We start from the raw sequence: 22893 nt of genomic DNA on the forward strand, positions 1-22893 counted from the left end.
CGCAACAACATTTTGTGACCAATGTTTTAATAGGCCGGTTTCCAAAATTAGCACTGAGAGTGGGTCATAATCCGACCTACCTCTTCATGCCTTAGACGGACCAGCTTTCACCCTCCAGAGCACCTTAAGACCCTTTTGGGTGTGTAGTCGCGCTTTACAAGCCACCTGATTGATTGATTGAGTGATGAGTATTAATGGTATATTTTATGGAAGTGGAAAATCTCCAGTTGGACGAGGTAGGAGGCTGTAGCCAATCAGAGTTCCAGGAGGCCAGATTAGTGGCGTAACAGAAGGCCCAGAAGCCCTCTCAGTGCAGTGAGCTCCGGGGTCCTCCTCCGGCCCTGGCAGGCCCCTGGCCAGAGAGCTCCAGATGGGTTCAGAGTGTGTGGGACCCCTTGCATGTACTTTGCAGGGGGGGGGGCTCAAATTCCGATACACCACTGGGCCAGATACCCCTTCAATGAAGGACTGCTGAACAGGGAAAGTGTTCTCAGAGCACTTTTTAGCCAAACATTTTCTAAGCCCCAATTTTGGAATTTTGGCTATCTGGGCACTTTTATAACTACCTCCAAGGGTCCAGGGCTGGAGGGGCACCACTTGAGGGGGTTATGACTCACTAAAGGCTGGGTCCAGGTGCATGTTTGAGATGGTGGGAGCCTGTTATGTCCCTGTTGCTCAGAACAGAAGGCCAGCAAACTAGCCATTAGCATCACTCTGGTAGTCCTAGGTTAAAGTGATAAAGCTGGACTCAAGCAGTAGGGTGGGCCTCTGAGGGTTCAATGCAGGCTCCAGGCATCAAAGCAGCCCTCCCAGGTTCAGCAAAGCAGTCTCATGGAGTACACAACAGGCCACAGCATCAGGCAGATCTCTGACAGTCCTTCGAATAGTTCATAAAGTGAACTGTAGAGAGGGTCTGAGGGCCCTATTTCTATCACTGGTGCCTTCTTTGTGTTGAAATTTTTTATTAATAAAATTTGATAAAGCGTAAATGTAGATACACATGCAGAGGAAAAAATTAGACATAGCATAAATGAGGAAATGATTCATAAAATATAACAAAGGAAGCATAAACAACAAATCCTCTAGAATTCATAAGGGAAAACGAAGGATAAAAGGAAAGAAAAAAGAGAAGAGAAAAAGAAAGAAAGAGAGGAAAAAAAAAAGAAAAAAAAAAAGGGAGCCCCAGAGTAACAAAACTAACTGTGAATGAGATGGAATCAAGAAGAGTGAGAAGGGACGTAGGAGAGAGGAATAAAAGAGAATGAACATGGTGCGAAAAAGGTGGAATGAAGAAGGAATTAAAAAGGAAGAGTAGCTGTAGAAGAAGAAGGAGTAGAAACAGAGTCATTACCCACTGTGGTTTCCAGGAATGGGGACCAAACTTGAAGAAAAATGGCAGCTTGATCCTGCAAATTATAAATTACACGTTCGTAAGAAGCTGTTTGTATCATTGCCACCAACCATTCCTCCTGAGAAGGTGGTAATGAAGACTTCCAATGACGCAATATACAAATTTTTGCCGTGGCTAGGGCAGTATGTAGGAGACGAGTCTGTGGTTTAGTAAATGTTGGAAGGCCACGAAAGTCGTGTAAAAATATATTTGCAGAGGTAAGGGGCAAAGGCAATGACATAGAGGAAGCCAAAGTCTTTCGCACAAAAAGCCAAAATGATCTAGTACGAGGACATTCACAGGTAATGTGTGTGATATCGCAACTGGAATGAGGACATCTCCAGCACAAAGAATGGGAAAGTAACTTAGCATGATGTAATTTGACCGGGGACCAGTGCCATTCATGGAGAATTTTAAAAATACAGAATTTAAGGCGAGCTTCTCGAACACCCTTATGTAATCCTTCCAAAATGAGATCCCACTGGGCGTCTGAGTATGTCACAGAAAGACGTGATTGCCACTTCAATTGAAGAGCTTTTGAAAGGGTTGCGAAAATAGAGGATGTAAGAAAGTCTTATAAAGGCCAGAGGTGACACCCTTAAAAGTTCCCCATAAATTCAAATAAGATAAAATAGGGGAAGTGGACAGCAGGTCAGGTGGGGAACCCAGACGTTTTGTGAGAGCTTGTTGAAGATGGGAATATTGACAGGATTGTGAGGGCGGGAGATGGAATTCCTCACTGAGTAGGAAATGGAGTAGAAAGAAAACCGCCACAGTTAACTTGAGCAGATGGGCTATCATAAAGGAGTCGTACTTTAGCTATGAACTGATCACCTAATCCAAATCTTTGCATGACGGTAAAAAGGTATTCCCATTCGATGCGGTCAAATACTTTTTCAGCATCCAAAGAGAGAAGGAGGGCATCATCGGTAAGATGCTTAGCTGACCATAAGGCATGGGAGAGAGTACGCAAGTGGTTGCGAGAGGAACGACCGGGAACAAAACCCACTTGGGAGTTATGAATTAAAGAAGGTAAAATCTTGCGGAGTCGTGATGCAAGAATGCTAGCAAGGATCTTAACATCAGAATTCAAGAGAGATATAGGACGATAACTACCACACAATAGAGGATCCTTGCCAGGTTTAGGCAGAACCGCTATGATGGCTTTGTTAGAGATAGAACCAAGAGAAGACTCCTCCACGGCTTCCCCAAAGGCAGCATGAAGAGTATAAATCATGCTCTGACCAGTCCATTAAAAAAATTCAGGAGGAAAACCATCATCCCCCTGAGCTTTATGGTACGGCAAGGCCGAAATAGCTGAGGAGATTTCATCCATCGTGATAGGTCCTTCAAGTAGAGCTCTTCCATCATCGGAGAGTCGTGGAAGATGAACTGCATCTAGAAATTTAGACATCGCTAGCGTATCGACCTGAGTGCCTGGAGAGTAGAGAGATCTATAAAATGAGGCAAACTCCTCAACTATGTCTTGTGGCCGAGTAAGGATATCGCCACCACTTGATTTAATCGCTGGAATCGCCATAGCGGCCTCTCTTTGACACAGCTGCGCAGCCAATAATCGACCAGCCTTCTCCCCTTGTTCATAATGACGACCTTTCATCTTTTGCAAGGCATATTCTGCCTTAGAAGTAAAAAGAGTATTGAGGGCCATGCATGTGACCTTGCTGATCTGCTACTGCCTCTCGTAGGCCTGCGATCCCTGGTAGCCTGATTAGGAGTGAAGGTATGACCTCAATTTAGCTACTGCACTACCCGCTCTACTCAAACACCCATAAGTCTAATCTTGTTTGGGACCTGTATCGGATGCAAGTGCATCTGATCCTTTCTGCTATTTAGACTGCTACACATACCTGGTCTCCCTGTTGTTGCTTGATCGCACTGAGACCACTGTACCTGAAAAGATGCATGGAACCCTGCACGGCAAATGCAAGCACAGTGGAAGCCTGAGAAATGTACACTATTTTGTGATCCCCTTACCCCCATCCACTCAAAATGGTAGGATGGCAAAGAAACAACAAAAGACTCAACATACAGTAATAGTTGCACAGTGAAGGACTTACTTCACAACCCCGTTAGTGTAAAAGGGCTCTTCATATACAAAACACAAAGAAAGGACTCTAACTAGCATGTCACATCTAAAGATCTACCCTGCTCTGATCATTAGAATCCAACTCCTCTAATAGCAGCCATCTTGAAATGGTAGTCTCATTCACCAGCATTTACCAACTTTTAGGCTCTACTTAACTCAAAAAGTTCACTAACGACAATGGTTAAAAAAATGAAAGGATTTAAATAGTAGGAACATAAATGGTGAGAGAAGACTCGCCCCTAACGACCAACTTTAAAAGATCTTAAAATTGATCCATCTCACAAGAGAAAAGTCCAGCTTACAAACCCAATACCTTTTTTCTTATCATTGCCCTACATTGGATCCTCCAGTCTCTACCTATTGTCTGACATGGATCCACAAAGTGCTACCAACATCATCTTGGAACCATCGGGCCAGTTTGCTTATAAAATCAATTACCCCCAGACTCTATTAAAAAGCATCTAAGACCTTAAAACACAGACTCCTCAAATCTCACCCAGAAACCTTGGTATCCGACCCCTACTCTTGTACCAACAAAGAAGCGATAATAAGTGACCTCATTTCCTATTCAAATTGACACACACAATGGAGGAAAGCCCTGCTCTCAAAGCTCTTGATCTCTACAACCACGAAAACTCCACATGTTCTCAATTGGTAGCCCCTTCTTTGGCATATAAAACAGCAGTCACCATCACCATCTACAACATTGGCATTATTCTCATTCAGGCACCGGATGTCCACCTTAAATTATTATTAAGACTTTTTTTCCACTCATCAAGAATTTGGCAATGATCTCAGATTCCTCTGTGGTTGCCTTCCTTCATACCATATTAGGCTTCTCCACTTACAACCATCTACCATGGAGTCGGTAAGCACTGCCCACCACTCTAGATTGTTGGCTTATCCCACACTGAAAGCAACCACTGCAGAGTTAGATAGTCAAACTACCCGCTCCATCTCTAACTCTTTACTTCCCCTCAACCTCTGACCCCCCTGATTGTTGTTCCTCTCATAACTCCCAATGATACTCTGCTAGGTTGTGTAAGCACCCATCTTTCGAGCTCTTCCCTCCTAATTCAGACCTTACCTCTACTCTCAATTCACCCTTTCTCGTACTTTCTCCCTCAATATATCTGTTCCTGAGCCCTACCTTCACCCCTATGCCTCAATGTCCAATTCCTCAAGACCTGCTAACCCGCCCCTATACCTCACTAGATTCTAAACTAGATGAATTAAAAAGTAGGCCTACATAAACTCATTCATATCATAACAATTACGGGCACCTTTGTGCCTTCAGACCTTCTCGGTTCACGCTGCCCTTACATCTCTGCCCTTGCATTGGGTTAGGAGAATGGATCGTACCCTAGTGCCCTTTCACAACCAACTAGATGTAAAGCTCCCCTATCTGACAATGATATCCAAACCCTCCTCCTATCAAACAACTCTTCACTTCCGCATAACATGGATAATCCGGAAACTATCCATGCCATCACGATAAACCCTCACAGAGCTCCTAGGTTCAACCATAGAGCTGTCATCAACCATGATCTCAGATGAGTTAACCTCACACACCCTCACCCAGCACAGCAAAAAGCCCAACTGAAATGCATGCTAATCAACTGCAGATCTGCCTCAAAACATGCTGGAGATATTGCTGATCTGATCTTCACACATGATATTGACCTTTTAATCCTAAAGGAAACCTGGTTATATGACACCTCTGTCCCTATCATGGACAGTCTAGTCCCTCTTAACCATGGTATTACCAGACTGGGCAGACTCCATGGACCAGGTGGAGGCATTGCCTGCACAAACAGCCTTAACTTATCAGTCCTTCATGCACAAATTCCTATCTTACCCACTTGCGAATACCTATGCCTTGATATCTCGATGCAAGCTGCACACAATATACCACCCTCCAGGAGACCATCTTGACTTTATAGAATAAATCATGGAAACCATTGGAACAAACGTGGATTAGCATTGCCCTCAAATCTTCCACAGAGATTTCAGTCTACATTGGAACAACCTGAATGATTCAGCAGTCAGTGGCTTCAAAACCTTCCCTGCTGACCAGAACCCAACACAGTTCTGTAACAAACCCACTCACAACACAGGCTCAACATTAGATCTTATCATTGCAAAGCCTAACTCAATTCAATTGGAGTTTATCCTACCCTGTGATTGGACTGACCACCACCACATTACATTCCTCATCACTGAATTTGATCAACACAGCTCAACGATCCAAGTCTAGAATCTGGAAAAAGGAACATGCACAGCATCAGCGGGAATGCTCGCTCTTGACTTCCCCCGTAGAGCTCTCAGATGCACTTGATCTTACAAATCACTAAACTCATTCCATTGTGTCTGTTCTTGACTCGATCGCTCCATTCCAACTGAAAAGCATGTCCACTAAAGTTTCTAAACCATGGTACAATGGTAGTCTCATTACAGAAAGACGCAACTTGACGCAACTTGAGACTAGCCAAATGTCAATGAAGATCTGACCCATGCCTTGAGCACTTCAGCACCTGAGGTCATTGAGGAACATATACTACAAAAACATCAGAATCTCTAATGCAATTTGTTTTTAGAAACTAACTAGATCAAGCCAGTAACTGACCCAAAAAACATTTTGATCTCATAAAAGCACAATCAAACTGTGCTACCAAATTGTGAGGAATTCACCTTCTTCTTTCTGCAGAAGTCAGAAACCATGAGAAATGACCTAGAGACAGCCTTGGAGCAACGTCCTCCCCGCCCAACCCAGGCCACTCTGTTCCCAGGCCTACCATTCCAGTGTGTTCTACTGGTCATTTCCCCAAAACAAATGCCTCATGGCACTCTGGCAGAATCTTCGATGAAGACACCTTTTATAAAATCATAACAGGGCTGAAACCCTCAAACCACTTTAATGACCCTCTTCCCTCTAAATTCTTCAAGGAAATCTTACCTACAATACTACCAATCTGGACCAAGATTCTGAATACATTCCTCCTGCTAGGCTCCATCCCTGACTGCCTAAAGTCCGGGCAAGTTATCCCCATCCTTAAAAAAAAACATAAGTGGACCTAACTGGTCTTTAAAACATCTGACATATTTCCAATATCACTACCCTGGCGAAACTTCTGGAAAAATGTGTTGACATACAACTCTATAACCACATTGATTAATTCCAACTATTAGACCAATTTCAAACTGGTTTCCGTGCAGGAATCAGTAATGACACACATTGTGTATGATGCACTAAAAAAGATCAGAACCAAGCTTGTCTCTTTGTCCTCCTTGACCTATTATCAGCATTTGATATAGGAAAGCTTTTAGGATTCCTGCAACAGCTCACCTCTCTTCACTATCCTAATATAGCGGCATGACTCATATCATTCCTCCCAACACTTATAAATGAACAAATCACCTTGTACCCTGACTTTTGACCACATTACATGCTGTTGGTAATAGCTAGCTGCAGCTGGTGTTCCTGGGTTTGTTTGAAAAGGCTTAATAGTGTTTACAAATGTTTTACCATGAATATGCAAGGTCAGTTTTCAGGCGCTGTGGAAACATCCAGAAAATCCACCAGTATAAGCATGAAGCAACCTGCATAGATGACCTCAACATGAACCTTTTGGAAGACAGTCCTCATTAAATGAATCCCCTGCACCTGTTCCTTGCTATAAGCAATTAAAATGTGTCCTTTGTGAACATTCTAAAACACCTTTTAGAAGACAGCCTCATCAAATGAATCATCTGCACCTGTTCCTTGCTATAAGCAATTTGAATGTGACCTTTGTGAACATTCTAAAGCACCTTCTAGAATGCAGCCTCATCAAGTTAATTATCTGTACCTGTTACTTTTTACAAACAGTTAGAACGTGACCCTTATGAATGTTCTGCTAAAGCAATCTTATTTAAAGGCCATCCACACTACTCCTCTTCGCGTAGCCTCTTAGCCTGCTATTTACCTGTTTCCCGGCTCCTTGGACTCTGTCTTGCCAGCTCCCGTGATCCTCCATCTTTGACCTCACTGCAAAGAACATCCTGCATTATCCTCACACCTGGATAGTAAAAAGAAGAAGAAAAGGAGAGATGCATTAACAGACTTGATTTTACTATGTGCTGAGCTCAGTCGCAATATTGTGCTGCAAACAAAGGTAATCAGTGTTTTTGTTCAACTTGTACATACTGTTGGCAGGGCTCTGCCAGAGAGGACTTTGGCGAAGCTAACTGTAACCAAATTTGCTTGTAGGTTTGATGCTGAAATCATACTCACTACAGTTTTGAATATTTTGATAAAGGAGCTTCTACAGACAATCTAAATGAAAGCAATACAACAACAAAATAACAGTTATTTGAGATTTGAAAAGTTTTTGCAAGGGGATACCTAGAGTTAATACTAGACTAAAGCCTTATTATTTGTTTGTTTATAGGTACCATTCATCACACTGGTGTGAATGCCTGCTGTAGTGTTGCTGTTGTGTAGACAAACCACAGCATCTTTGACTCTACACAGGTCTCCCATCCCAACCCCTTTCCCCCTGGGATTTGCCACTGGAGCCATGTCTCTTCCTGTAAACTGAGGGCAAGTTTTGGGAAGATTTGGGAACCAGCGTGGTCACCCCTTGGAATAGACCTTTTGGAACACAGTGTGGGCCTAACAGGAACCGTCCTTAACTGGTTATTTTCCTGTTTCCAAAACAGGTCTCAAAGATTCAAGCTTAATCACTCACTATCGCACACCATGCTGATCACATTAGGGGTCCCACAGGGCTCCTCTCTTTCGCCCACTCTCTTCAACCTATTCATGGAGAATCTAACAGAAATTCTGAGCTAATTCAACATCCACTATCACAAGTACACTGCCGATACCCAACAATACCTAAAGGTCTCCACCCCAGAAGACGTCAGTGCCCTCAACATAACACTAAAGGATACTCAAAACTGGCTAGCAATCAATTACCTCAAACTAAATACTCAAAAAACTGAACTCCTCCTAATCGCCCCGGGTCATCAAAGAATGGTTAAAATGGCTTACAGCCCTCAACTCAACAGCACTCCATAATCACTGAGCATAACTCTTTACAAGAATCTAAACATGCAAGAGCACATCTGTGGTGCCACCAAAGCAGCAAATCACCAAATTAGTATTTTAAGAAAATTAAAACCTTTCCTCCCCCCACAATGACTTCAAACATGCAGTACAAGCCCTAGTGATTTCCTGGTTGGACTATTGTAGTGCAACCCTATCTGGACTACCCTGGCCCAAACTAGCTCCTCCAAGGGCCTCGCTCAACTCTGTGGCTAGACTCATCACTGATTCAAAAAAATACAACCACCTCACCCCGGATCACCTGCATGATGCATAAAGCCCTCCAACACAATACTCCTAGATATCTAGTCCAGAAGCTCGCATTCTCTGGCGGCTCCAGATCACACAGATGCTCCAAAACCTTTCTTCTGAACCCTCATAGATTCGACAAGAATAAAACCTACAACTGATCCTTCTCTGGGATTGCCCTAAAAATGTGGAACACATTACCTCCTGAAGTCAGAACAAATCCCTTGATCATATCCTTCAAGAAATAAGTAAAAGAACTCCTTATGAACTAATTTTCCCCCTAGATCCCAACATTCTAGACTCCTCAGTCGCTTGCATGAATATTTATCACTGGCTAACTTAGTGCGTTTATCCTAGCAGTTCCAACACTTACCCCCTACTTCCTAACATTGCCTGGTACTTGCTGTTGTAGGAACTATGATACTACGTTGGTATTAGTGATGGAACTTTGATATTTGGTTGTTACTGAATTTGTAGTGAATTTACTGTTTCTACTACTTTGTAATTGTAGAGCGCTCTGATACCTACAAGTGTCATGTTCCTGCTATAAAAAACTATTAAACATAAACAAAATAAAAATACCTACAGTCATCCTGCTGTTGGGCAATGTGGGTTTCTGAGTAGATAACTCCATCATCTGACCTATCTTTGGACTGTAAGAGAAGTAATCAGGGAGAGGTTCACTCTCTGGTTCCTGATCTTCATCCATGGCCAACAGCACAGTCCTGTAACAGAAACGCTTCAAGTGTTTTACATGGATCACCTTCTTGGGGTGCCTGCTAGTGCCCAGGTCTACCAAGTAGGTGACCTCAAATTTATTTTCTCAAAGATAGCGTGAGGGCCACTCCATCTGTCCTGTATGGCCCTTGCAGCCAAATGCTCCAAAATCCACACCTTTTGTCCTGTTTGGAACTCCACCAGTGTGGCCATTTGGTCATATCACTGCTTCTGGAGCTGTTGGTTTACATCAAGGTTTTTGGATGCCTTTTCTATGTACTCTGCCATCCTGGAATGTAGGCCTAGTACATAGTCCACCACATCTTGTTTAGGCTCATGGAGAGGCCTCTCCAGACCTTCCTTTAGATGAGCAAGTGTTCCCCTCACTGAATGGCTAAACAGAAGTTCAAAGGGGGAGCACCCTACCCCATTCTGATGCTCTTCCCTGTAAGCAAAAAGCATGCATGGCAAGGGGACATCTCATCTCTTTTTGAGTTTTTCAGGGAGCCGCAAGATCATGGCTTTCAATGTCTTGTTGAATCTTTCAACAAGACCATTGGTTTGTGAGTGGTAAGGTGTAGTGAATCTGTAGTTTACTCCACACCAATTCCACATGTGTTTTAGGTATGCAGACATGAAGTTGGAATCTCTGTATGACACCATCTCCTGAGGGCACCCTACCCTGGTGATGACACCATTGCGGGCTTTAGCTACTGCAGGGGGTGCTTCAGGATATCTGGTAGCATGATTGACTACTACCAGTATGTATTTGTTTCCTTAGTCTGTGGGTGGCTCAAGTGGATACACTATGTCCACACCAAATCATTTCAAAGGAACACCCCGACCACTGGTAGAGGAATTGAGGGTGCCTTTGAGTGTCCACCTGTTTTGCCACTGGCCTGAAAGGTGACAAAGGAGCTGACAGACTCTTTTCTTTCTGAGACATCTTGGGCTAGTAGAAATGGCTGACAAGCCGTTACCAAGTTTTAGTCTGACCAAGATGCCCAGCTAGAGATATATCATGGGCCAATGTGAGTATGAACTCCCTATACAGCGGAGGCACTACCACTCTACGATTGCCACCAGGTTTGGGGTCTCTTGTCTCAGTGTACAGAAGACCCTCCTCCCAATAGGTCCTGTGGGAGTTTTCCTGTTGAACAGCTTGCTGTTGAAAACTCTCAAGAGTGGGACAGACCTTCTGCACAGCTGCTCCTTAGAGGGTCCCCCTGGGCCCAGGAGGTCAACCTAGTACAGTCCAAGTTCCATGGGTTCAGTTCCTTCTTAGGTTGACAAGTGCGCTCCCTAAGGAGAGGGGTCCTGAGCTTTTTGCTGTTTAGACGCTGGTCTCCCAGTCTTCTTAGCTCTCCTCCTAGAAGGTCGGGCCATCTTTTCAGGCTCCAACACTTATTTTTCACCATGTGTTCGGTGTTATGCGCTGGTCTTAACACACACTATCTCAGAGATGTACAGTATGGCTCCATGGGTTTTCAACTCTACCTCAGCCTTAAGCAGACAGGCAACTGGACGTTTTGGAGAGACCACTACCTGTTTCATACCAGTAACCCCCCCAGTCTCATATCACCATAGCCATGGAATGGTCTGTAGTGACACTGTCAGTGGTGGTGACCGGATAGGTTTTTCCAGTGAGGTATTGTCCTGGGGAAACCAGTGTATCTTTAACCATAATGACACTTGCATTTGTATCCTTCAGGGCTTCAATTCTAGTCCCATTAACCAAGGGGCACTGTAGGTATTTCTTTAAGTGAGGGAGATTCCTGCCAGAGGTTAACTTAATATCTCCTAAAATTAGGATGTTGCGCCTATTTAAAAACCAAAATGCCTAATGTATTTAATATTAAAGGAACGCATGCAAGTAGGAGCTTGTGAGTGATGGTACCTTCCCTTCAGGAAAGCATTAAAAGCCCACCTATTTCCATAAATGGCCTGAGCTGTTAAGTCTATGGTTCTTGATCAAAGCGCTAGGATGCCCTTTGGGTGACAGGTTTTGCGCTCTACAAATATACTAAATAAAAATAAATAATAAATAATAAATAAATAAATGAGTAGTCTACTCAATGTCAAGTGGGAGTACTCAACTTGAATGTTAGAACTTTATGATTAAAGATCCAACTCCTTTTTGTATGGCACTGCCACACCTCTCCCAGCATAACTATCGAGAAGTATCTCATTTGAAATGGGTTTCATTTATCCATGCTTCTGTGATGCAGCAGAGGTAAAGGTTGCCATCTATGCACAGATCTTTTAGTTTTTGTCAATATTTCACATCGGGCCTAGTTTTACCCACAACAGCCCACAGGGTGATATGATTTTCAGTAGAATTAAACCAAATGAAGAAACTTTGATTGCTGGTATACTGTGATATAAAGTTTCCTCCCTCAAATCAAAATGGTTTAAGGGGATAAATGACAAGCAGAGCACAACCAGCAACCTGTTGGGGCCTCACCTTGTAAAGAAGTAGAGGCTTTGGTTCCAGGCAGAACTGACAGCATGGCTGGTGGCATTTAAACCTGGAGAGGCTTAGGCAGGGTCATGTGTGGTGCGCATGTTGAATGCCTGCTTCTATACCAACCCTTCACTTTGCAGATGATGTGAACCTGCCATTAAATAATCTCTGAGAAAACATAAACGGGGGTTGGAGGGTCTAAGGGAAGTTTATAGACCTACCCAGGTTGTAATCCCCTAATGTACAATATATAAATACACAAAAACCTGGGTGTCTGATAGGAAACAAATGTGTTTCAGGAACCATACACTGTATTGAGTCTACAAAATGTGTAACTAAATGACGGAATGGACTTTAAATAAAATTTCACATCACATGTAACCATCAGCAAAAACTCAGAGTAAGGGAGGCCACGCTCTCTCCGTCGTTGCCCCGAGCACAATCTGAGGTCGGGGCAACGACGGAGAGAGCGTGGCCTCCCTTACTCTGAGTTTGGTCCAGGTGAGGTGAGGTAATTTCCCCTGTCGAGATGGGTGATTCATACACCAGCTGACAAGGAGGAATAAGAAAATGTATCCTTTAAAGTTGTCACTGCTATTTCTTTTTCTTTAAGAGTGTGAATTTCACTAGCAGTAGCAAAAGTCCATAAGAACAGAGGCCCTGATGAAAGCCAAGGGAGTATTTCCCCTGTATGGCAGAAACATGTTGGCCCATAAGCAGTCATTTGTTTACACTGCGGTTTTGCGCTGTTCTGGTTATTAAATAGAAAGAAACTCACAGCTATTAAAGTTTCCTTACTGTCAGTTTTCTATTTCTTTTTAACTTCACTTTTTCTTACACCTTCACTTTTTGCACTGCTCTTTGTTTCATTTGGTGATCCCACGCATGGTCAAACAGGCGATTGTGGGTTCGACCCCAGTCCTTCCAGGCGGTCCTGGGAGTAGTCTCGCTGATCTGGAGACACACCAGCCCAGCCCTGTGGATGACCAGATGAGAAAAATCAGATCACCAACAAGATTTTGATGGTAATCCATCTCTGGATCTTGGATCTCACCTACTTTTGCTGATGGTTACATGCGTTGGATTGTGAAACTTTATTTAAAGTCCATTCCGTCATTTAGTTACACATTTTGTAGACTCAATACAGTGTATGGTTCCTGAAACACATTTGTTTCCTATCAGACACCCAGGTTTTTGTGTATTTATATATTAAATAATCTCTACCTGCCCTGCATAACGCCCCAAAAAGGAAGACTAGAGAGCTAGTACTCGAATATGCCAGCTCACAAATAAACCAATGGATTTTAGGGCACATTTGATGGATAGTACAATGAACAAAAACAGTGAGTCAATATCCGTAGTCACAAATCTCCAAAAATAAACATTCCACAAAAGAAGTCCATTTTTCATGCAACTGACCTCTAGAAAATGTGACAGAGAAGTAGCATAAGCTCTAGTGAGGGTTTAGGAACAGGCAAACAGCCATGCATGCATGAACATGAGAAAGACCTCCTTGACATCCAAGACAATGACTGGCAGGAGGTGATCAGCCAACTGAGGTAGCCTGCCAGCATTGTCAAAGCAAACTGTCATAAAGAAAAGACAACACACAGAAAAATACCTACTTCAAAAGAACCAAGCCATGCCTACCCATGCAATATATATGGCAACTGGTAAATTAACAAGGTCTTCCAGAAGGGGATATCACACATTTGGACATGTTCCATTATAGAAAGCATTCAACCACCATCCCCTTTTTAGGAATAGGAAACTATAATTTTAGCACGTTACTATTCATAACAAACATACCAATAATGGGTCAAACAACCTATTCATACACCTTATCTATTGGGATATTCTTTCCATCACAACTGAAGAGGTAACACAGGCTCAATTTTTTATTTTTTCGAAAAATGTATCTAAAGGTACAGAACTTCAAAAAAAAAGTCCACAGCAATAAATATAACACAACAGCTTATCTAAGGACACCCCTCTAAAGAATAGCCATTGTCAGACTAAAGACAACCTACATCCCATCAGTCCCTTGTGGCTGTCTTATGCCCACTAGCTTGAAGTAAGAAAATGTTATTCAAACACCTGAGAAAACCTATATATTAAAACATGTTAAATCACCCATGGATGAGAATTTTAACTGAGAAGGAAGGGGAAATTGTTTAATATTGAATTTCCACCAAGATGCACACCTTCACTAATAAGAACTCCAAGTCATGGTATAAGCACTTGTGGCCTCCTTCAACTCCAGAAGATGGCTTCAGTGGGTTAGCCTGAGAGCTAGGAACTCCCTACTTACAAAAACAAGGATGATTACTACTTATGCTGATAATGCAAGATGAAAACAATCCGTCTTTGCCCAATATATAAGCCTGATATGAGAAAGAAATGTACATATAAAAATACATGTGCATTTACACACACATTGGAAAAACATCAAAGAAGTAATGCGAGAAACTTGAACAAGCACCATAAAAGCGTGCTCCGAATGTAGAAATAAAAAAATATATTGTGTGCTAGCATGCTAATAGTTCGATTTGCATTTCAGTTAATGATCATGCTAAAAGGAAATAACTCATTAAAATGTATTTCCCGCAATTATGTGAATTAATCAGAAATTAATATAAGTTGACAGCTTAATTAAAGCTATAGTTATAATTGTGTGAATTTAACCTAGTGATTACGAATGTATAAGTTACAGCAAACCAAATTACTGTTCACATTGTAATGCACCATTGACTTTGAAATTCGGTACAACTCTTGAGTGCAACACAGTAGAAGGTTGACATTTTGTGTGATTAACCATTAGAATATATACAAATTAGATTTCCTAATACAAAAAAATATTCATAATAATTAGCTAAAGTTACGTTAGTACTTAAAAAATGTGGTAATAGGCCATACTTGCAAATTAAAAATTTCATTAATGATGCATGATATTCAAGTGCTTTATTAATGTATTAATTTAATCTTATTTACCCATCCCTAAAAATTAACTTATACATATGTATTATAGTTCTGAATGTAATACTTAAAAATGGCCTATTCTCTGAAATTCGTATATTCATATTACTCTATGGGAAGGAATTTTTCGTCCTTTCTCACTCATGTGACTTTGTGAAGTTTCTCATGGAAGTTGGTAACAATTGATACATGTTGCCATACAGGGAATTACCACAAGGCCAGATGTATGAAAAATGCATTTTGCAATTCTCAAATTTCAAATTTTACTGAATCGCTATTTGGTCATCACAAAATGCAATGTATCAACAAATTCGCAAAAAACTACTGATTTGGTCAAATTCACATTTGCAAATACATGTTCCCAATTTGCAATTCTCAATTAGGAAATTTGTAATTTCAAGAATGGCAAATTTGCTAATTCGATGCAGCATGATGACCTCACAACCAGGAAGTGAGGCATTCCATGCTCACACTCCTGTATTCTAAGTGAGAGGAGGAGTGAAACTGCAGGACCACAGCACCTGGGAGCCTGTTTGGAGAGCTGAGTCAGTGGAATCCAACAACTATGGCAGCTTAGACAGTAGGAAGGAGGTAGCAATGCGCAAAAGAAAAATACAATTCAGTGAGAAGGAGTTAGAAATCCTTACTGAGTAAGTGACCAGGCACCATGAAATTCTGTCTGGAAAGAAATCCCTTCATGTCCCTGAGGGTGAGAAGAGAAAAATATGGCAGCCATCGAACGAAAAATCAATGCAGTGGGGGGTCATGCAACACTCAATGGAGGATTTACGCAAGCGCTGGAATGATCTGCACAGCAGGGCAAAGGAAAAGTGGCTGCAAGGCTTGCAAAGGAAAAGAAGACAGGAGGCGACCCACCCACACAAACTGGTTCCACTCCCTTGGAGGACATGGTTGAGTCCACCCTTCATCCTGAAGCTGTCATAGGAGTGACAGAGATAGACACCTCTGTGGGAGCCAGTTCCTCCCAAGGTAATTTGAACTTTAAGCTACATGTACATGGTATGGGTAACACATTCCCCAATTTGGGAGAGCAGGTAGAAAGCTGATAATACTACTCCAGTCCACATATTGTTGCAACACAGCAATGCATTATGGTAGTTGCAGTTTGTAGGCAAAAGAGGAAAGGCAAAGAGGTATGACCAAGCAGTATATGTGTATTTAAGTAATACAAGCAAGTGACAACACACACTGGGTGATGATAAACACACCTTAATGCCCAAAGTAATGTGAAATATGTCATAGTAGTACAAAAATATTTACAATAAACAAGTCTTGTTTATTGTCACAGATACCCCAGCGCAAGAGCCAGAAGGAAGATCATCGTATGACCCTGTGAGACTCAGGAACAGTTAGGAGATGACCACACAGAGCTCCCTTCAACACCAAAACCAGTGCCACCACTACCTGACTTTGGTGTGGAAGGAGTGGAAAGCCAACCTTACCCACCCACAACCCAGGCAGAGCATACATCCCTCACTCTGTGACTCAAATGGATGATTTCAACTCAGACCTGGCAGCATGATGGGGCCTGAGGGGGAAGAGGACTACGTGCTTGGTGCATCATTGAAGGTAGACCAGAGTGGTCCTTATATGGATGGAGAGATGACTAGGAATCCTGTCTCATTCCTCGTTGACTCTGGTGCTACCCACTCTACTGTAAGAACAGCAGAGGTTACTAACCTTCTAGTCTCTGGAGAAAGATTCCAAGTTGTTGGAGTTACAAATAAACAAGTGTTTTCCCCTTCAGTTTCTGAAAAAGTACCGGTTAGGAAAGTATCATTTGAGAATCGACATTGATTGAATCTATGTGGAGGAGACGTGTTGTGCAAATTAAATATTTCCATATACTGTACCCCAGCTTGTATTGAATTTCATACAAATGATGAAGATATATTCTTTAAGCATACTAGACAAAGATGTGATTTTGGCATGTTTCCTGCTTAACAAAAAGTGACCTACCCATAGAATTACAAGATACTGTATTATCTAAAGTTTGGGACTTTTCAGGAAAAGACATTCTACTTATTGAAGGTGTAGAACCAGACCGAATCCCTGTGAAGCCAAATGCAGAATAAACAAGAATTCCAGATCACAATTTGATTCTTGTACTATTGCTGGTATTACTCCTGTGATCAACTCAATGAATAAGCAAGGGATTCTGAAGGAGATAATGGGTACTCCATCTAATTTACCTATTATGGGCTTACAGAAGCTGAATGGCAAGTATTGTATTGTACAAGATTTAGGAAAGGTGAATTTGATTGCAGTTCCTTGTTGTCCTGTGGTACCGAATCCAGCTGTGACACTACTTAAGATTCCATGCAAAGCAGAATGGTATTTTGTTATAGATTTGTGTCAAACCTATTTCTCTATTCCTTTGCAAGAGGATGGCCAGTACCTTTCTGCTTTTCATTTCGGGAGTAGTGTTTTGGCATGGTGCCGAATCGCACAAGGGTATATGGAAAGCCCCTCAATCTTTAAATAGATTCTCCCAAAAAATCTTGAGTCTGTGATGATGCATCACCATTCAGTATTGGTAGTGTCAAATACACAAAAAGCCTGCAAGACTGATACTATTGCTCTCTTGAATCACTTTGCTAAGAATGGACATAAAGTTTCCTTGACTAAATTTCAGTTTCGCCAACAAGAGGTCCTGTATCTGGGACATTACACTGAGAAGGCAGCAAGGAAAGTACCCCAAGAAAGAATCTCTGCGATTTTGAATATGAGTCCACCCACTATGCAGAAAGAAGTACAAATGTTTCTGGGAATGGTGGGATATGGCCGACAATGGATTCCCAACTTTCCCTGACAGCTAAACCTCTTCAGAGATTGATACTCAAAAATGTGTCTGATCCCGTACCTTGTGATGACAGTTTTATGAGTGCGTTCTCTAGAGCTGTGTGAAAGCATTTGTTGCACACCGTCTCTGGGAATGCTTTGTGTTATTTTGCTGTGAAAGTGAAGGAAGTGCTCATTCAGTGTTGACACAAATGCATCGAAGTGAACGAAAGCCTGTAGCCTATTTTTTGACTACATTTGATCCCGTTGCCGCCGCATTGCCTGGATGTTTGAAAGAGGTTGCATCTGCATGTGTGAGTCTTGAACAGCATGAAAGCATAGTCATGAGACATCCACTAACTATGTTCGTGCCCCACTCAGTGGAGGTACTGTTGACCCATACGAGAACACAGTATCTGACAATAGTTGACTGAAGAAGTATGAGCAGATTCTTTTGGGTATGGAAAATGGAACTCCTAAAAGATGCATGATTTTGGTGTGAAGTGCAAAAAAACGATGGATTTAGGCCCAGATCCTTGTACTGGGGTGAATGTAAGACATTGTTCTGCATTCTGTCCATCAACTGTGTTTTTTGTGATTTTGAATCCTTCAACCCTACTACCCCTTTCTGGAAATGAGGCAGTGACTAATTAAGCTGAGCATGAGTATCTTGATGTGAATGAATTATGTACCAAACCCAGACTTGATATACAAGATATACCTTTGCCTGAATCTGACCATGTGTTGTTTGTTGATGGTTCTTGTTTGCATGACCCTGAAGGAAATCTGAAAGCTGCCTTTGCTGTATCTACAGTTGCAGGAGTTGTTAAAGCATCCTGGTTGCAAGTAGTGTTTTCATTGCAAATTTGCAGGGTTGATTGCTTTGACAAGAGCTTGCTGTGTCTCAGACCAGTTGGAAGTCACAACTTTCACCAATATTCAGTAAAGATTTGGCATCGTACATGACTTTGGGCAATTATGGTTGCAGCTTGGTTTCATGACTTCCTCTTGTTCTCCAATCTGAAAGCATGAGGAACCTATTGCGGTCTCTACAAATTCCCTTCATATTTTCAGTGGGGAAATGTGTTTCCCATAGGCAAGGCACTGCTTATGTTGCAGTTGGCAATACATATTCTGATGAGATTGCAAAATATTGTGTTGTGAATGCGCATATATTTAATGGCAAACCTATGAATGAAACGTCAGACCTCACAAATTGCAACCTGTTATTAATCGCTGCCGATATTTGGGAGAAAGTTAAACGATTACAGGAAGAAGTGTCAGAAGCTGAACAACTGATAGGTTTAGAGCTGGCTGTACCAAAGAGGACAATTTGTGGCTTTATACTGATGGTAGATCTGTTTTACCTGATAGTTTGTTACCGCTATGGCTAGACATTACCATGGCCCTGCACATGTAGGAAGAGATGCAATAATGCACCTCTTCTGACAGATATAGTTTAATCCAAAGTTGTGATTGTTATTTTAACAATTTGTGTCATATATGTGTGGTGCATCAACAACAAAATAAACAGTTTTTCAGTAGGTACATTTTTTTTTAGGGAGTACCACGGTTCGAATTTCCAACTTCTCTCGAATCAGACCAAGGAACTCACTTTAACAATGAGGTTCTTAAGATGTTATGTGCAGCATTGCAATTTGTACAGCAACTCCCTTGCAGTTCTCATCCAGTTACTTCTAGACCTTTGGTGCAGATTAATGGCACTTTGAAATCCAGATTGGCGAAAGAATGTGCATCTACATCTTTGAAGTGGCCTGATATGTTTCCTCTTGTGTTGATGTGTCTGAAGAGTACTCCATACAGGACAACAGGATTGGTGCCTCTCACTTGAACATCATAGATCACTTTTTTCTAGACTACTGCAAAGGTTTGGCTGATGTAGTATGATTTGTGTCTCCCCAGGATGGAGAAGCTACAGCTGCAATACAACAGGAGCAGTGCCATGTCATCAGTCATGGCGACTGGATAATGGTGAACGAGCACATACAAATATTGTGCCTGGAACCCCATTGGAGAGGGCCATACCTGGTGATCCTGATCAGCACTACTGCGGTGAAGTGCAAAGGTCTCCCGAATGGGGTACATGCCACCCATACTCGCAGAATGATATCTCTCCTTGATGATATCACAGCACCTGTTCCTGATGTGCCAGTGGTTACAATGAGACAGGAGGAGCAGGTTAGTCAAGCTGTTGGTGGCCAGCAAGCATCTGGCTGGAACAGCACTTGTTTGGCCTGGGGGGTCTAGGAGAGTCAACTATTGTCAGTGCCGAAGGGTCTCAGCCAGAAAAGTTGGTTATGACAGATTCAGATCCTAGTGAAGGGCTTAGTGCTGTAAGATAGCGAGTTGTACTTGGAGACCAGTGGCCCAGAAGAAGTGAAATACTGAGACGTTGCCTAACTGAATGGTGAGTACCACTATCCATTCTTGAGGATTCTAGCCAATCTGACTAGAGTGACAATGTTGATGAAGGTCCATCTTTGAGGAGATCAAAAAGAGCAAAAGTAGCAGCCAAAGCAACTCCTCTTCTCTATAGATTTACCTGGCAGTCAATGACTAGGAGAAATAATATCATACCTTTTGATATAACAGTATGAGTCCACCTGAACCTTCTTGAATCAGAGATTGTGGTGGAGTTGAAATTCGAACTTGCAGTGCCTTTGAATAGACTGACTCAATTTGCTCTAAGCATACTCATCAACAAAGCTGATTTGTGCATCTTTTCGGCTTGAGAAGGAACACTTGAACTCTGTCATTCCTATTTGTGCCGAACTTGCTGAAATGATACAAACCAATTGCTGCTAATCTTCTAAAGCTAAACTGTCTCTAGAGAACTCATGGAACCTACTGTTACAACCTCTCCTAGATGCAAAGAAATATATGTTGGGATTTTAGCTGTTTCCTTAGCAATTATGATTTCTTTGCTTATTATTCTAAATTGGTCTCGCTTATACCTATCGACAATTCTAATTGTATGCACCCTTTTAAAACTTCTTCATCTACTAGTACAATGTTTAGAGGATTAGATAACACAACTTTGCACTTAGATATTGCAAAGAGAGATTGCTCTCTAAATATATATTCTAGGTTATTGTATGAATATGTGGATGTTATGGATACTAGGGATTGTTACGTGTGTATGCAAGCGCCTGCCTTGGTTGATGAAGGCGTAACCTGCCATCACATTCCCTTAATGTATGGAGTTTCTCGTCGCTTAATAACAACTTTATTTAATGGAATTGATCATTTTCAATACTATTATTCGAACTATGACTTGAACTTTACAGAAAGACCTATGCTGAAATGCTAAAATCAACATTCTGAATCTACATCAGCTGAGACAATGGGATCTTTCTTTACACTCACATTAGATATGGCTTATGCACATAGAAATAAGTTAAGCTCTGCTTTAAAAAGAGTAGGAAAGAAATTGATAGATTCAGTAGAAGATAGACATAGAAATGCAACCAGAAAAATTGCAGCTAATTCAAAAGTTTCTTCTTGGGTGCTCCAGAAGGAAGAGCATAGAATAATAGGTACTATGGCTGTTTTAGCTATGGAAATTATGTATGCATAGGAACATATCCTCTAATAATTCAAATTTTGTAGGTACTAGTGAATGTGAACTTACATTTGACATTTTTGAAAATTGGGGATGATTTTGAGCAGGAGTGGATCATGTGTTCCCTGGTGTTTATTATGCTTGTGGAAATAATTCTTTGTGTACATTATCTTAAAAAATGTATGGAACTTGTTATGCAGGAATAGTTTTTCCCAAATGTTTTCATGTGGAACAGATTGATGATGCAACTACAGAGCTGCATGGGAGAATGAAAATTGCTGCGAGAGTAGGTAAAATTATGGGAGATATTTTTGGAGCCTTACAGGTACATGCATCAATCTCGGCATTTGCGATTCCTTAATTGCGATTTTTAAGGAATCGCAATTAAGGAATCGCAAATGCCTATGCATCAAGAAATCGCTAAATAAATTGCGATTCCTTACAATTCCTTATTTGCGATTAGCATTTTGCGAATCGCAATTAAGGAATCCCTTCCCATTCATTCCTATGGGCCTAGAGGCCCATAGGAATGAATGGAAAGACAATCTCAATTTGCGATTCGCAATTAGCTAATCGCAAATTGAGATTGCGATTTCAAGGGTGCAGGGGTGTCCAAAGGAAACCCTGTTGCACCCCTGAAATCAAACAATGCACATATGTTGTGTACACACATGCCCTAAGGGCATGTGTGTGCACAACATGAAAGTTAAAAATATGAACAAAATTGCATATTTCTAACTTTTCGCAAAATTACCATGAGGTCCAACCTCATGGTAATTTTTTCTCTATAATTGCGAAATCGCAATTTTTTTAAGTTTCATGCATTGCTTTAAAGGAATCGCAAAATTGCGATTCCTTAAAAGCAATCGCACTTTAAAAAATCGCTAAAATAGCGATTTCTTCACTTTTAGGTTGATGCATCCCAAATAGTGATTTGGGAATCGCAAACGGACGAATTTTGCGATTTGCACCGTTTGCGATTCTTAAATCGCTTGATGCATGTGCCTGTTAATTCCTTCTGTAGGAGTAGTACTAAACTATCATAAAATTGGAAAACTTACTACTGTAGTTGATAAACTTGCTACTAACAGCTAGCGAATTTCTAGCTATTGATACTGAAATGATTTCCATCCATCCAATGGTAATCCAGAATAGACTTGCTTTAGAAGTTCTGGTCGCAAAATAGGGCAGAGTCTGTTAGATACAGTAGGTTCAAGAATGTTGCACCTTTAAACCGGCTATGATTAAAGATTCAAAAAGTTACATCAACATATTACTGACTTAGGTTAAAAGCGTTAAAGGCTGATGGTATTTGTAAAAATAGGGGTACCCCTGACACAATTTACTAAATCAGGGTATGTAAATCAAATGTAATCAAAACAAATTAGGAAAGATGAGGATAATTCCATAAATTATCCTCAACTTTCCTAATTTGTTTTTATTACATTTAAAAGCTGATGGTGCCTGGGAATCAATAATGAAAGGATTATCTGCGGTTACTAAATGGATGGGAAAT

The sequence above is a fragment of the Lissotriton vulgaris genome, chromosome 9 (assembly GCF_964263255.1).
Source record: "Lissotriton vulgaris chromosome 9, aLisVul1.2, whole genome shotgun sequence".
NCBI lineage: Eukaryota > Metazoa > Chordata > Amphibia > Caudata > Salamandridae > Lissotriton > Lissotriton vulgaris.